Below are 17,498 nucleotides of genomic sequence, written 5' to 3'. Positions count from 1 at the left end.
CAGGCTTACCATGATAGGCTGGTTTTGATTGAGAAGCTTGTCCAAATATAGCATAAGTTTGGTAGATATGCATAATTGTGTTTCAGATAGGAATGTTTTGCACACTATGGTGACATCAAGCCCTAGTTGGTCTTCCAGTATGAGATTTGTTGGCTGACTTTCAGATTGTTCTTCTCAGGGTTTTTAGATTGTATTTACAACTCTTCTGCAGTGGGTGGCCTTGGATTCAAGGGTTCACTGGCCAAGGGGAAGGGTGGCAGTTGCCCTCCAGACGCCACTCGGTGATGGAATCAGGGCCAGTGCAGAAGGTTGCAGTGCTCATCAGTTTATTTTCCTGTAAGCCATTTATATATAACTGTCAATAGCATGTTTATATATTCATAACATGGATGAGTAGGGTGTTTTGTAGCTGTAGATATATTTTCACTATGTTGCTCTGTTCCTAAAATGTCTCCCGCATGTTGATAGTGGTGTCTGCACAGCCCTGTACCAAATTTACTATTAAAAAATAAATTTAAAAAAAATATATATATATATATGTATGTATATAATTTTTTTTTTTTTTTACTTGCTGTCCTTGGCCACAAGTTGCCAGTCCCTCCTCTGCTTGTGGATTTGTCAAACTAATGTAAACAGGAATAAAGTGTAGGTGGTGGTGTTCTTTTGTGTTTTTTTCTCTTATACAGAAATTGAAATGATGTATAAAGGTTGTGATGTTACAACATTATCCAAGGTTAACTCAGTCGTGAGCTGTTTACTCAAGCCTATTAGCTTTAACAGTGTTTAATGACCTTTAGGACCAGGGCATAGCACATCTTTTCACCTCTTTCCTCATTTTGGTTTTGCTTTCCCTATTCTTCTTGACTCAGGTCCTACCTAGGAACATTCTGACCTTCTGTTAATTGTGAAATCAGCTAGGTGTCCCTCCCTCTTTTGCCTAAATCAATATTCCTGAGATGACATTGAAAACTTTATGCAAACTCTCCTGCCCTCTCTAGATTGAAAGAAAGGATCATCTGTGTTCACCACTTAGCTCTGAGATGTTACATGTGACATATTGCCTTACATATACTTGATTGTGATTTTGTTAAGAAATCTTGAGTGCAACGATTGATTTAAAGTGACAGTCTAGTCAAAATTAAAGTTTCATGATTTAGATAGGGCATGCTATTTTAAACAACTTTCCAATTTACTTTTATCCTTAAAGGGACAGTCAACCCAAAATAGCTTCTGAGTGATACATATTAAGTTTCAAACGATTATTATTTACCAATGTAGCCCAATTTTCCTCCTATAAATCTTAAAGTAAAATGACTTACGATTTGCTCCTGTGTTTGCAAATGTCCTGCCTGCCCCCCTCCCCCTATTTCATAAGCCGCACGTCATCTGCAAATGATCGCAGTAAACTTTTCTATCCTACCCGTTCCCGTGTTTGGCGCATGCGCAATGCGCCGATTGTAGTCAATAGGAAACTGCTGGGCTACTGAGCAGTTACATGAAGTTCTGGATTCAAAAGTACCTCTTGACTACAATTGGCGCATGTGCCAAACACGTATGTGTAGGATAGAAAAGTTTATTGCGATCACTTGCAGATGACGCGTTGCTGATTAAATAGGGGAGGGGGCAGGCGGACATTTGCAAACAAGACAGGAGCAAATCGGAAGTCATTTTATGTTACAACGATTTATAGGAGAAAATTGGGCTTCATTGGTAAACTATGTATCACTCAGAAGCTATTTTGGGTTGACTGTCCCCTGAAATTTGCTTTGTTCTCTTGGTATTTGTTAAAAGCTTAAAGGGACTTTATACACTTATTTTTTTTTTATTTTTTTTCCTTTGCATAAATGTTTTGTAGATTATCTATTTATATAGCCCATAAAGTTTTTTTTTTTAATGTGTAGTTTTGCTAATTTTAAAATAACATTGCTCTAATTTTCAGACTCCTAACCAAGCCCCAAAGTTTTATGAGAATACCGTCAGATACCTACTCCAGCTTGCTCCTGTTTGTGTAAATGGTCTTTTCATACTTTTCATATGCAAAAGAAGGGTAAGGGGGGGAGTGTCTTATTTCCGACTTGCAGTGGGGCTTTCCAACTACCTTTTCAACAGAGCTAAACTGAGAGCTTCTAAGTAAGCTTTTAAACATTTTTATACTGTATTTTTGTCTGTATTTGTGCATCGTATTCTTTGTAGTAGTGTCTATTACATGCAGTTAAATGAAAATGAGTTGTATACTGTCCCTTTAACCTAGGTAGGCTCAAACTAATTTCAGCCGTTTAACTGCCCTCTTATCTCAAAGCATTTTCACAGTTAGACAGTGCTAATTCGGGTTTCATATTCACAACATTGTGTTAACTCCCATGAAGTTACTTGTGTCAGCACTGATTGGTTAAAATGCTTTTCTGCCAAAAGAACTGAGATAAGGTGCAGTCTGCACAGGCTTAGATACAAGCTAAAATGTATACAGAGTTGCTTATGCAAAACCAGGGAATGGGTAATAATGGGGTTATCTATATTATTAAACATTAAAACATAAATAAACTAGACTGTCCCTTTAATGCATTGGGAATATTGTGACTGATCAGCATATGGCTACAACAGTAATGGACTTTGACAAAATGCTGTAAATCTGCCTTATATAACCTCTGCTCCCAGCACATGGGCTAAAATCATTATTCATAGTTTCACAGGCAGAGTTTACACAATGTGCAGGAAATTGGCTTTTTGCAGTTTACTTTATCAGTGTGAAAGTGAGTGTTTATTCTAACACATTTAGGAAATGCTTCTTCCTGTTGAGGCCTAGTGACTTCTCTTTTTTCTCTGTAGAAGTTTTGTATATTTTTTTGCATTAGTATATGTAGTTTGTTTTTGCCATACATGGTTTCTACATTTGGTTTACATTCACTTACTAAAGATAACATTCTATATAAACATAATTAAAGGGATACAAAACCCACATTTTCTATTTCATGATTTAGATAGAGCACGCTAATTAAGTTACTCCTACTAAAAATTTTTGTTCTTTTGGTATCTTTATTTGAAAAATCAGGAAGCATGGGAGCAACCTCCTTCCTTTTTAACCCATGTCACGGTCTCATCTTTTATGTCCTCTCTCACTACCTTAAGCTAAAGCTCTCTAAAACTGAACTCCTTTATTTTTTTCCCCTTCTTACAAAATCTTCACCCCCCCCCCCCATTTTCTATAACTGTTGATAATTTAATCATTACCCCTACCCCGCATGCCCGATGTCTTGGAGTCACACTTGACTTAGACCTTTCTTTCACTCCTCCCATTCAGTCCTTGGCTAAAGCCTTCTGCTTCCACCTTAAAGTGAAGGTCAAGTCTGGGGTTGTGCTTAGCAGTTTTCAATATGTTAGCTAAAATCAGTATGAGGTTCATTCATCAAATTATAGATAAATACAATCAAAAGTTTTATTTTTTACGATTTGAATCAGCTCCGTTTCAGCTGTATAATCCGCCCGTCACAGTGCCTTTATTGATTGACATTTTTTCGTTCCAATCTTTTGTTTACCCCCGTGGCGTCCAGCCCCTTTTCTGTTTCGTCATTGAAACATTATGCGCATGCGTGTAAATAAACAGGGCATCATCATGGGCATGCTCATTCATGTAACGCTCATGCGTTGTCTGCTAACAGAATTGTTGTTACATTGAATTGACAGCATCGCTCTCCCGCATCATAGCAAATTAGCTGCGATCTATAAGAACAGGTAAAAATGAAGACGCTGCTCATCTAACCAACGAATTGTGATACATTATAATAGATATCTATTAATAATTTGCGAATAATCAAGATATTAATGTATTGGGCTAACATAGTAAATAATAATTATCTTGCTTCACCGTTGTCAACAATATACGCTCGATCCTGCATAATATAAATAATGGTTCCAAAAATCTATATTACGCATGCGCATTTGAAACAACACACGGGTGCACGAGCGTAGTCCGCTTGAAAGAAAGAATGCGGTGTCATAACAGCAGAATAAGGAAGTGTTGTATGGGCGGAGCTCATGGCGATAACGGAGGTACATTAGAAAAACATTTTATTTGCAAAGGATGCGTTATTTACAGATATAAAGTGAGCGACTAAAGTGTTTTTAACATAAGCTTCCAAATGATGTATTGAGAATCACAAAAATTGACCTTCACTTTAAAAAAAATCTCTAAAATTAGCTATTTTCTTACACAAGACACAACTAAGATTTTAATCCACTCTCTCTCATCCTTTCCTGCCTCGACTATTGTAACTCCGTCCTCTCTGATCTACCTAGCTGCCGCCGAGCTCCATTACAATCCATAATGAATGCCTCTGCCAGGCTCATCTTCCTTACACGTCACTTCATCTGCTGCACCTCTGCCAATCCCTTCTCTGGCTGACTCTTGCCTCCAGGATTAAACACAAAATCCTCACCTGACATACAAAGTCCTCAACTGCACTACTCCCCACTACATTTCAGACCTAGTCTCCAGATACTCTTCCTCCCGTCCCCTTAGCTCTGCTCACAATCTCCTACTCTCCTCCCCTCGTTACTTCCTCATATTTCCGTTTACAGGACTTCTCCAGACTGGCTCCCATCTTGAGGAACTCCCTGCCTCGCTCCACAAGACTCTCTCCCTTAATTTTAACAGTTTCAAGCGCTCTCTAAATACATACAACCAACACTAACCTTTCCTAACTCTATCGCTTTCCCCTTGAACCCCTTAGAATATAAGCCTATGAGCCCAGCTGTTTGTAGATTGCTGTCATAAGAGCCGACTACAACAGTGCAACTCTCGGCAGGGCCCTCTACCCATCTGAACGCTATAAATGTTATCTTGTATACCGCCTATGTTTATAGCACTGCAGAATCTGTTGGCGCTCTACAAATACCTGATGATGATAATATTAAGCTGGCCCATTTTTGGTTCAGTACCTGGATAGCGCTTGCTGATTGGTGGCTCCCATGCTTACATTCCTGCATTTTTCAAATAGAGCAAGAGACGAAGAAAAATTGATAATAGGAGTAAATTAGAAAGTTGCTTAAAATTTCATGCTCCGTCTGAATCATGAGAAAAAAAAGGGGTTTGTGTCCCTTTTTAAGTTGGCTTGATGCACATTACTATGTTTACTACATTTTTACTTATGTTAAAGGGCCACTAAACCCCAAATCTTTATTTCACGATTCAGATAGAACATACAAATTTAAACATTACAATTTACTTCTATTTATTTTGTTTCATTTGTTTAGATATCCTTAGTTGAAGAAAAAGCAATGCACATGGGTGAGCCAGTCACACAAGGCTTCTATGTGCAGCAACCAATAAGCAACTACTGAGCATATCTAGATATGCTTTTCAGTAAAGACTATCAAGAGAATAAAACAAATGAGACAGTAGAAGTAAATTAGAAAGATGTTTAAAATTGGATTCTCTTTCTAAATCCCCCCCCCCCCACATCAGCTCATCCAAACCTTATCCTGTGTAACCATTGATATGTGCAATAGTAAAAATATGTAATGCAGCATGCTTGTTAGCCAGTACAGTTTCATCACACATAAAATGACAAGTAAAACAGGTATGAATAGGAAGAATGTGTGACTAGGCATTTAGTATTAGTTAACCAAGGATGCAGATTTTAAACTTAGAGTTAATTAAATCTCTAATTACTGCAGATGATCCATAAACACTGGACCTTGTTTGGTTTTCTTGTATATGTTCCTCTGCTTCCATTTTTAAGTCACTCAAGATTTGTTCTATAATTTCTTTTTATTAACATACCTTTATTCCAATAGTTTAGTTTGATAATGTTTATTATAACATTTACTTTGTTCTCATGGTTTCTTGTTGACAATAATACATATGTGGATATTTCACATGTCTGGAGAACTATATGGTAGCTGTTTTGCAAGAATGCTTTTGAGCACTAAATGGCATTGGTGCTAGCAAACTGTACAACATTGTTAAAATTTTTGCAAAACTGCTACCATATAGTTCTCTAGACGTGTAAACTATCTACCTAGGTATTCTTTTCCTAGAAGAAACCATGAGAACAAAGTAAATGTTACAATATATGTGCGTTGGAATGCTCTTTCGTGAAATAGGTTTCATGTCCCTTTAAAGTGCCATAAAACAGGTTGAGATCTGTGCATATCCTAAAAGGGCTAATTAAAGGGACATAATACTCATATGCTAAATCACTTGAAACTGATGCAGTATAACTGTAAAAAGCTGACAGAAAAATATCACCTGGGAATCTCTAGCTCAGCAGAGTAAGTTCTGTGTAAAGTTATACTCAGTTACTGCCCAGCTGCAGGTAAAAAAGAAATGAACAGCAGCCAATCAGCATCAATAGTGATGAGGTCATGAACTTTTTTTACTGTGATCTCATGAGATTTCACTTAACTCTCATGAGATTTCATTGTAAAATTCCTTACACTGAATAGGGAAATAACATGTGTGCACGAAAGCTTGCTCATTCCGCTGTCCCAGGACAGACATACCGATTTGTTGTTTAGAAATCCTTTACAATGGGATGTGGCTACTGAGAAACTTGAGGTAAAATATCTTTCTTTTTTACATAGAGATGTTCAGGTGATATTTTCTAGCCAGCTTTTCTCCAACATAGGTGTGTCCGGTCCACGGCGTCATCCTTACTTGTGGGATATTCTCTTCCCCAACAGGAAATGGCAAAGAGCCCAGCAAAGCTGGTCACATGATCCCTCCTAGGCTCCGCCTACCCCAGTCATTCTCTTTGCCGTTGTACAGGCAACATCTCCACGGAGATGGCTTAGAGTTTTTTAGTGTTTAACTGTAGTTTTTATTATTCAATCAAGAGTTTGTTATTTTAAAATAGTGCTGGTATGTACTATTTACTCAGAAACAGAAAAGAGATGAAGATTTCTGTTTGTATGAGGAAAATGATTTTAGCACCGTAACTAAAATCCATGGCTGTTCCACACAGGACTGTTGAGAGCAATTAACTTCAGTTGGGGGAACAGTGTGCAGTCTCTTGCTGCTTGAGGTATGACACATTCTAACAAGACGATGTAATGCTGGAAGCTGTCATTTTTCCCTATGGGATCCGGTAAGCCATGTTTATTACGATGGTAAATAAGGGCTTCATAAGGGCTTATTAAGATTGTAGACTTTTCTGGGCTAAATCGATTCATTTTTACAAACATATTTAGCCTTGAGGAATCATTTTATCTGGGTATATTGATATTATAATATCGGCAGGCACTGTATTAGACACCTTATTTCTCTGGGGCTTTCCCAAAGCATAAGCAGAGCCTCATTTTCGCGCCGGTGTGGCGCACTTGTTTTTGAGAGGCATGGCATGCAGTCGCGTGTGAGAGGAGCTCTGATACTTAGAAAAGGCTTTCTGAAGGCGTCATTTGGTATCGTATTCCCCTTTGGGTTTGGTTGGGTCTCAGCAAAGCAGATACCAGGGACTGTAAAGGGGTTAAAGTTAAAAACGGCTCCGGTTCCGTTATTTTAAGGGTTAAAGCTTCCAAATTTGGTGTGCAATACTTTTAAGGCTTTAAGACACTGTGGTGAAAATTTGGTGAATTTTGTACAATTCCTTCATGTTTTTTCGCAATTGCAGTAATAAAGTGTGTTCAGTTTAAAATTTAAAGTGACAGTAACGGTTTTATTTTAAAACGTTTTTTGTACTTTATTATCAAGTTTATGCCTGTTTAACATGTCTGAACTACCAGATAGACTGTGTTCTGAATGTGGGGAAGCCAGAATTCCTGTTCATTTAAATAAATGTGATTTATGTGATAATGACAATGATGCCCAAGATGATTCCTCAAGTGAGGGGAGTAAGCATGGTACTGCATCATTCCCTCCTTCGTCTACACGAGTCTTGCCCACTCAGGAGGCCCCTAGTACATCTAGCGCGCCAATACTCCTTACTATGCAACAATTAACGGCTGTAATGGATAATTCTGTCAAAAACATTTTAGCCAAAATGAACCCTTGTCAGCGTAAGCGTGGCTGCTCTGTTTTAGTTACTGAAGAGCATGACGACGCTGATATTAATATCTCTGAAGGGCCCCTAACACAATCTGAGGGGGCCAGGGAGGTTTTGTCTGAGGGAGAAATTACTGATTCAGGGAACATTTCTCAACAGGCTGAAACTGATGTAATTGCATTTAAATTTAAGTTGGAACATCTCCGCATTCTGCTTAAGGAGGTATTATCCACTCTGGATGATTGTGAAAAGTTGGTCATCCCAGAGAAACTATGTAAAATGGACAAGTTCCTAGAGGTGCCGGAGCTCCCAGAAGCTTTTCCTATACCCAAGCGGGTGGCGGACATTGTTAATAAAGAATGGGAAAGGCCCGGTATTCCTTTCGTCCCTCCCCCCCATATTTAAAAAATTGTTTCCTATGGTCGACCCCAGAAAGGACTTATGGCAGACAGTCCCCAAGGTCGAGGGAGCGGTTTCTACTTTAAACAAACGCACCACTATACCCATAGAGGATAGTTGTGCTTTCAAAGATCCTATGGATAAAAAATTAGAAGGTTTGCTTAAAAAGATGTTTGTTCAGCAGGGTTACCTTCTACAACCAATCTCATGCATTGTCCCTGTCACTACAGCCGCATGTTTCTGGTTTGATGAGCTGATAAAGGCGCTCGATAGTGATTCTCCTCCTTATGAGGAGATTATGGACAGAATCAATGCTCTCAAATTGGCTAATTCTTTCACCCTAGACGCCACTTTGCAATTGGCTAGGTTAGCGGCTAAGAATTCTGGGTTTGCTATTGTGGCGCGCAGAGCGCTTTGGTTGAAATCTTGGTCGGCTGATGCGTCTTCCAAGAACAAGCTACTAAACATTCCTTTCAAGGGGAAAACGCTGTTTGGCCCTGACTTGAAAGAGATTATCTCGGATATCACTGGGGGTAAGGGCCATGCCCTTCCTCAGGATCGGCCTTTCAAGGCGAAAAATAGACCTAATTTTCGTCCCTTTCGTAAAAAACGGACCAGCCCAAAGTGCTACGTCCTCTAAGCAAGAGGGTAATACTTCTCAAGCCAAGCCAGCTTGGAGACCAATGCAAGGCTGGAACAAGGGAAAGCAGGCCAAGAAGCCTGCCACTGCTACCAAGACAGCATGAAATATTGGCCCCCGATCCGGGACCGGATCTGGTGGGGGGCAGACTCTCTCTCTTCGCTCAGGCTTGGGCAAGAGATGTTCTGGATCCTTGGGCGCTAGAAATAGTCTCCCAGGGTTATCTCCTGGAATTCAAGGGACTTCCCCCAAGGGGGAGGTTCCACAGGTCTCAGTTGTCTTCAGACCACATAAAAAGACAGGCGTTCTTACATTGTGTAGAAGACCTGTTAAAAATGGGAGTGATTCATCCTGTTCCAATAAGAGAACAAGGGATGGGGTTCTACTCCAATCTGTTCATAGTTCCCAAAAAAGAGGGAACGTTCAGACCAATCTTAGATCTCAAGATCTTAAACAAGTTTCTCAAGGTTCCATCTTTCAAGATGGAAACCATTCGAACTATTCTTCCTTCCATCCAGGAGGGTCAATTCATGACCACGGTGGATTTAAAGGATGCGTATCTACATATTCCTATCCACAAGGAACATCATCGGTTCCTAAGGTTTGCATTCCTGGACAAACATTACCAGTTCGTGGCGCTTCCTTTCGGATTAGCCACTGCTCCAAGGATTTTCACAAAGGTACTAGGGTCCCTTCTAGCGGTGCTAAGACCAAGGGGCATTGCAGTAGTACCTTACCTGGACGACATTCTGATTCAAGCGTCGTCCCTTCCTCAAGCAAAGGCTCACACGGACATTGTCCTGGCCTTTCTCAGATCTCACGGCTGGAAAGTGAACGTGGAAAAGAGTTCTCTATCCCCGTCAACAAGGGTTCCCTTCTTGGGAACAATTATAGACTCCTTAGAAATGAGGATCTTTCTAACAGAGGCCAGAAAAACAAAACTTCTAGACTCTTGTCGGATACTTCATTCCGTTCCTCTTCCTTCCATAGCTCAGTGCATGGAAGTGATCGGGTTGATGGTAGCGGCGATGGACATAGTTCCTTTTGCGCGCATTCATCTAAGACCATTACAACTGTGCATGCTCAGTCAGTGGAATGGGGACTATACAGACTTGTCTCCGAAGATACAAGTAAATCAGAGGACCAGAGACTCACTCCGTTGGTGGCTGTCCCTGGACAATCTGTCTCAAGGGATGACGTTCCGCAGACCAGAGTGGGTCATTGTCACAACCGACGCCAGTCTGATGGGCTGGGGCGCGGTCTGGGGATCCCTGAAAGCTCAGGGTCTTTGGTCTCGGGAAGAATCTCTTCTACCGATAAATATTCTGGAACTGAGAGCGATATTCAATGCTCTCAAGGCCTGGCCTCGGCTAGCGAGGACCAAGTTCATACGGTTTCAATCAGACAACATGACAACTGTTGCGTACATCAACCATCAGGGGGGAACAAGGAGTTCCCTAGCGATGGAAGAAGTGACCAAAATCATTCTATGGGCGGAGTCTCACTCCTGCCACCTGTCTGCTATCCACATCCCAGGAGTGGAAAATTGGGAAGCGGATTTTCTGAGTCGTCAGACATTGCATCCGGGGGAGTGGGAACTCCATCCGGAAATCTTTGCCCAAGTCACTCACCTGTGGGGCATTCCAGACATGGATCTGATGGCCTCTCGTCAGAACTTCAAAGTTCCTTGCTACGGGGCCAGATCCAGGGATCCCAAGGCGGCTCTAGTGGATGCACTAGTAGCATCTTGGACCTTCAAACTAGCTTATGTGTTCCCGCCATTTCCTCTCATCCCCAGGCTGGTAGCCAGGATCAATCAGGAGAGGGCGTCGGTGATCTTGATAGCTCCTGCGTGGCCACGCAGGACTTGGTATGCAGATCTGGTGAATATGTCATCGGCTCCACCTTGGAAGCTACCTTTGAGACGAGACCTTCTTGTTCAGGGTCCGTTCGAACATCCGAATCTGGTTTCACTCCAGCTGACTGCTTGGAGATTGAACGCTTGATTTTATCGAAGCGAGGATTCTCAGATTCTGTTATCGATACTCTTGTTCAGGCCAGAAAGCCTGTAACTAGAAAGATTTACCACAAAATTTGGAAAAAATATATCTGTTGGTGTGAATCTAAAGGATTCCCTTGGGACAAGGTTAAGATTCCTAGGATTCTATCCTTCCTTCAAGAAGGATTGGAAAAAGGATTATCTGCAAGTTCCCTGAAGGGACAGATTTCTGCCTTGTCGGTATTACTTCACAAAAAGCTGGCAGCTGTGCCAGATGTTCAAGCTTTTGTTCAGGCTCTGGTTAGAATCAAGCCTGTTTACAAACCTTTGACTCCTCCTTGGAGTCTCAATTTAGTTCTTTCAGTTCTTCAGGGGGTTCCGTTTGAACCCTTACATTCCGTTGATATTAAGTTATTATCTTGGAAAGTTTTTTGTTTTTAGTTGCGATTTCTTCTGCTAGAAGAGTCTCAGAATTATCTGCTCTGCAGTGTTCTCCTCCTTATCTGGTGTTCCATGCAGATAAGGTGGTTTTACGTACTAAACCTGGTTTTCTTCCTAAAGTTGTTTCTAACAAAAACATTAACCAGGAGATTATCGTACCTTCTCTGTGTCCGAAACCAGTTTCAAAGAAGGAACGTTTGTTGCACAATTTGGATGTTGTTCGCGCTCTAAAATTCTATTTAGATGCTACAAAGGATTTTAGACAAACATCTTCCTTGTTTGTTGTTTATTCAGGTAAAAGGAGAGGTCAAAAAGCAACTTCTACCTCTCTCTCTTTTTGGATTAAAAGCATCATCAGATTGGCTTACGAGACTGCCGGACGGCAGCCTCCCGAAAGAATCACAGCTCATTCCACTAGGGCTGTGGCTTCCACATGGGCCTTCAAGAACGAGGCTTCTGTTGATCAGATATGTAGGGCAGCGACTTGGTCTTCACTGCACACTTTTACCAAATTTTACAAGTTTGATACTTTTGCTTCTTCTGAGGCTATTTTTGGGAGAAAGGTTTTGCAAGCCGTGGTGCCTTCCATTTAGGTGACCTGATTTGCTCCCTCCCTTCATCCGTGTCCTAAAGCTTTGGTATTGGTTCCCACAAGTAAGGATGACGCCGTGGACCGGACACACCTATGTTGGAGAAAACAGAATTTATGTTTACCTGATAAATTTCTTTCTCCAACGGTGTGTCCGGTCCACGGCCCGCCCTGGTTTTTTAATCAGGTCTGATAATTTATTTTCTTTAACTACAGTCACCACGGTACCATATGGTTTCTCCTATGCAAATATTCCTCCTTAACGTCGGTCGAATGACTGGGGTAGGCGGAGCCTAGGAGGGATCATGTGACCAGCTTTGCTGGGCTCTTTGCCATTTCCTGTTGGGGAAGAGAATATCCCACAAGTAAGGATGACGCCGTGGACCGGACACACCGTTGGAGAAAGAAATTTATCAGGTAAACATAAATTCTGTTTTTACATCTATACTGCATCACTTTCAAGTGTTTAAACATTTGGGTATTATGGACCTTTAATTTAAAATAGTTTGCATAAAAAAAAATTGTTGGCAAGTATTTTTTTAAAATTTTCAAAAATAAGCAAAATGAATTACAACTGAGTTCACGGCTTCTAGGCATGCTCCAGCAGATAATCCCTATTCACTTAGCATTTTTCCAAAAGAACAATAGACGGATACAGCCATAAAAGGAATTGTGTGGGGAGTTAGAGCTTTACAGCTTAGAAACTAAAAAGAAAGGGTTAATGGCAAGACACTGCAGTGTAAATTAAAGTACATATTATATTGTTTTGTCTATATCCCAACTTGTTTTATGTCCCTTTAAGCCTGTTGCAGTTAAAGGGATCTGAAACCCAAAAATGTACTCTTGTGATTCAGACAGAGCATACAATTTAAAAAAAAGTTTAACTTCTATTATCAAATTTGCTTTGTTCCGATGATATTCTGTGTTGAAGAGATACCTAGGTAGGTGTCTGGAGCACTACATGGCAGGAAATAGCGCTGCCGTCTAGTGCTCTTGCAAATGGATAAGATTCTTGTCAAACTGCTGCCGTAAAGTGCTTCAGAAATGGGCCGGCTCCTAAGCATATGTCCCTGCTTTTCAACAAATATAACAAGAAAATGAAGACATATTGATAATAGATGTATATTAGAGCATGCAAATTTTAAACGGCTTTCTGTCTAAATGATGAGAGAAAAATTATGGGGTTTTATATCCCTTTAAGTGCATTACTAGTGTGGGAATTCCCCCCCCCCCCCCCCCCCCTTCTGCTTTCAGGTTACCATGTGCAAGATTGTCTCTGTTGCTCAACGGCTGACAGGGACAACTTCCACAATACAAAAGTTGGTTTGTCTACAACAGGAACTTCCATTATGCAAAATGCAAAGCTCTGTATTGCAGTTTAAAACTTCTTTTACATAGAACAGAAACCATTTTTGTGCATCATTTCCCTTTTTATGTCGGACTCCTTTCCGTTGCCGTATATGTTTGATCTGGCATTCACTGTTTGGAGAGCTAAAAAAAAGAGCTGAATGTAGCTTTATCTCCTATAGACCGAAGAGGTGAATCATTTCTGTACTGTGCATGCCCTGTGGCAGTGTAAGCCCTTTTACTGAGAGCTACTCGAATTTCTGCTATTCCCCCTCATGCCCTTTCTAAAGCTCCTTGTTTGTTTGGCATGGAAACTTTTCTACGTTAATGTTGTTGAGGCCTCTTAGAACAGCATATAATCTCTTTGATGCAGGCAGTGTTTACTCTTCAATATGTAAGTAACACAGGCCACAGGATTGACTAGGAAAAACAGTGCTTCTGTGTTCATGTTGCAATGTGAAATCCCCCTTTTTCCGGTTTGTCTTTGAAATGAATGCAGTTCTATTAGATGGTACATTTTTTTTATATTAGCTGTATACTTGTTAGGCAAATGCACTTTAAGGGACAGTATACACCAATTTTTATATAACTGCATGTAATAGACACTAATATAAAGAATAATATGCAAAGATACTGATATAAAAATCCATTATAAAACAGTTAAAAAAAAAAAAAATTACTTTAAAGCTTCCACTTTATATCAGACACTTCCCCCTTCCTTTGCATATGAAAAGACTCTTTACACAAACAGAAAAAAAAACTGCAGTAGGTATACGTCAGTATTCTAAAACTATGGGGCTTGGTTAGGAGTCTGAAAATCAGGGCAATGTTATTTAAAAATAAGCAAAACTATACATTTAAAAAAAACTGTATAGGCTATATAAATGGATCATCTACAAAACATTTATGGAAAGAACAATCTAGTGTATAATGTCCCTTTGACCATATGTGGATATTTGTTTGCTTTGTGTTACAAGACTTCCTTTTTAAAGGATTTGCAGTGATAGCTAAACTTTTGCAACATTTTACAATCTTGATTGCTCTGAATGCAAGTTTCTGCTTTTTTTCATCTGGTGTAATCTTGGGTGTTGCTTTCCTTTTTAACCTAGGTCGCTGTAACGTGAGAATATCAGATTTTACATGTTAAACATTTTAATTGATATTTTTCCTCTACCTTCCTCTCCAAGAATAATTACTTCTCATTTTATTTATTTCTTTCCCTCTTGTGCTTGTTTGTGTTCTCACTTGTGTTTACTAAACTTTGCCTTTTGATCCATACCCTTTCTATTGGAATTGCAACATATACTTTATTTTCTAAGCCTATAAGTAAGCATAAAATGTCACTTTACATTTGTGTTCTTAGAAAATGATTTATTGTTCTGTGACATTAAGTGATACCTGTCTTTCTAGACCTGAAAAAGAAAATAGGCCTGACTGTTTACATTAAAACGGCAACAGTTTTAGAAATAAGACTGGAATTTCCAGAATGAAATCAGTTGTGTCAATTACTGCGTTCAAACTATCTATTGCATTTCTAACAACCTTTAGTACAAGGTTAATTGCTACCTTATTTTGTTGACAGCTTATATATTGCTGAAAAGATATTTTAAAACTTTTTTTTTTTTTCCTCTCAATGATAACTTGCTTCTTACAGGGAAATATGATCCCTTGTTTTAAAGGGCAGACTCCCTTTCAGATGACTTGTGTCCCAATAAGTGGTGCGTTGACTGCAATATAGGGCTAAATTTGCTATCCCTGCAGGCGGACAGGTTAACAAGTAGTGAACCTGTCAACCTGCAATCACCCCTTGTAATGTTTCATCGCTCCGGTTCAACCAATTGTGCTAGAGCAGGGAATGTTAGTCACCCCGAATGAGCAAGGGTTGGGAGGTGATGTCACCACTTCTGAGGTGGCAGAGAGGCAGAAGAACCAGTTTTCTTCTTAAAATGATTGTAAACTTTTCAATATTTACCGGCTAGTATATAAAATTACTATAAAAAAAAAACATGGGCAGTTTCATTGATGGTTGGTTGTTGGTTTTTTTTTTTTTGTTTTGTTTTTTGGGATGTTTTTTTGACGCTTCATTTCTAAAATATTTACCATTTAGAGATGGGTAGATATTACGCCGTTCCGCCCGCATCTCATACTTGATTTAGCTAAGCGATTGAACCGAATTTGTCATTGTTCAGCTAAGTAAAGTATGAGATGCGGGCGCAGGAACCGCGCAATGTTTACTATCTCTAAGTGGTAAATATTTTTGAAATGTCTTTAAAAAATCAAAGTGCCCATGGTTTTTTATAGTAATTTTATTTACTAGCCATCCAATACTTAAAGGGACAGTCAACCCACATTTTCAAATGGGTAATTCCTATAAAGTTGCTAACGATTCTTATTTTGCACTATAGCCTAATTTAGTAGCCTAAATCGTTTCTAAGCATTAGTACTTTTCCTCTTGTGGCTGTTTAAAATGCCCGCCTACCCCCTCCCATATTTCGTCATCAGGATCTTCATTGTCCAGCTCTAACTCTGCTAATTCTCGTCCTTCCACACTACCGTGTTTTGCGCAGTACGCCGCTAACGCTGTCGGGGGAATGTTTTAAAAGGGAACTCCTAAATCCCTTCTCTTGTTCCTAGATGTCTGATATTTCAGGCGTACCATTTACCACATATTTTGTGTCATGTAACAACTTTGCTTTCGTTATTTCATGCCATTTTCATATATATATATATATATATATATATATATATATATATATATATATGTGTATGTATATATATATATGTATGTATGTATATATATATATATATGTATGTATGTATATATATATATATATATGTATGTATGTATATATATATATATATGTATCTGAAGAGGCTATGATAAGGGATATGATAGCGCTGGTTGTTAGGAGACAATGTAAAACACAATTAATATGTGTGACTAGATGCCAATTATAATACAGAATACACAGCAAATCAAACACAATGTTAAAAAAACACTATAAAATAGAGTGGAGAGTTGAATACAAAATGTCCCAAATACTGGAGAACTTATATGTTGTATATATACAGTGGTAGAATTCGAGACTTGGGATGTGGGTGAAATGCACACTTACAGAAATGAACCTCAATCGTATGAGGTAAGGAAACAGCACATCAGGGAGTCACTCTTAGTAGGCTTGGCCCCTTAGGGTATAGGGGAAACTTCCAAACAATAGGCTTGTCTTTTTCCCTTCTGCTTTCCCGGGTGTATGTGAAACTTCAGGTAGTTGGAGCCTTTTTCCTCGGTCTTTTGGTATGGGTCCTCTCAGGATGGTAGTGTAAACGATCAGAGGCGGCCCTGGAAATGCTGGTCCTGGTGAGACGCAGAAGCCGGAGAGGGTCAGGCTCCTGCTGCTGACTAGGCACAATCAGCTGCACAGTGTCTACTCTGAGGTGATTCACTGTAAGACCACTGCTCCCGGAGAGAGGTGAGTGTAAGAAACTCTGCAGCTTTTTGTCAGCTGTTACTAGTTGGAACTACTGAATTACTGAAGTTTCACATACACCCGGGAAAGCAGAAGGGAAAAAGACAAGCCTATTGTTTGGAAGTTTCCCCTATACCCTAAGGGGCCAAGCCTACTAAGAGTGACTCCCTGATGTGCTGTTTCCTTACCTCATACGATTGAGGTTCATTTCTGTAAGTGTGCATTTCACCCACATCCCAAGTCTCGAATTCTACCACTGTATATATACAACATATAAGTTCTCCAGTATTTGGGACATTTTGTATTCAACTCTCCACTCTATTTTATAGTGTTTTTTTAACATTGTGTTTGATTTGCTGTGTATTCTGTATTATAATTGGCATCTAGTCACACATATTAATTGTGTTTTACATTGTCTCCTAACAACCAGCGCTATCATATCCCTTATCATAGCCTCTTCAGATACATATTTACACAGGGGGATAAGCACTGTGCCAGCCGGGGATTCCCTGTTCTTCTCGGCCAGCACAATTGCTTCTCTGCTCACCAAGGGATAGCTGCTATATGGTTGGTTTTTTGCTCCCGGGGGATTCTACCTTCTAGATTGAGATTAGATTTTCTCCTATATCTCTCTTCT

General features: G+C 39.7%; 1 protein-coding gene across 1 annotated transcript in view; it reads left to right on the top strand.

The window, feature by feature from the left end:
- The first annotated feature begins 317 nt into the window (after nucleotides 1–317).
- The window catches only part of PTP4A2 (protein tyrosine phosphatase 4A2), a 76,965-nt gene continuing 59,784 nt past the window's right edge, over nucleotides 318–17,498 (top strand). The window contains exon 1 of the mRNA XM_053707237.1: nucleotides 318–336. The gene's annotated coding sequence lies outside the window, so the exon portion shown is untranslated. The remainder of the gene's footprint in view (nucleotides 337–17,498) is intronic.

This window comes from Bombina bombina, chromosome 3 (assembly GCF_027579735.1).
Source record: "Bombina bombina isolate aBomBom1 chromosome 3, aBomBom1.pri, whole genome shotgun sequence".
Lineage (NCBI taxonomy): Eukaryota > Metazoa > Chordata > Amphibia > Anura > Bombinatoridae > Bombina > Bombina bombina.
This window is presented reverse-complemented; position numbering and strand designations above follow the sequence as displayed.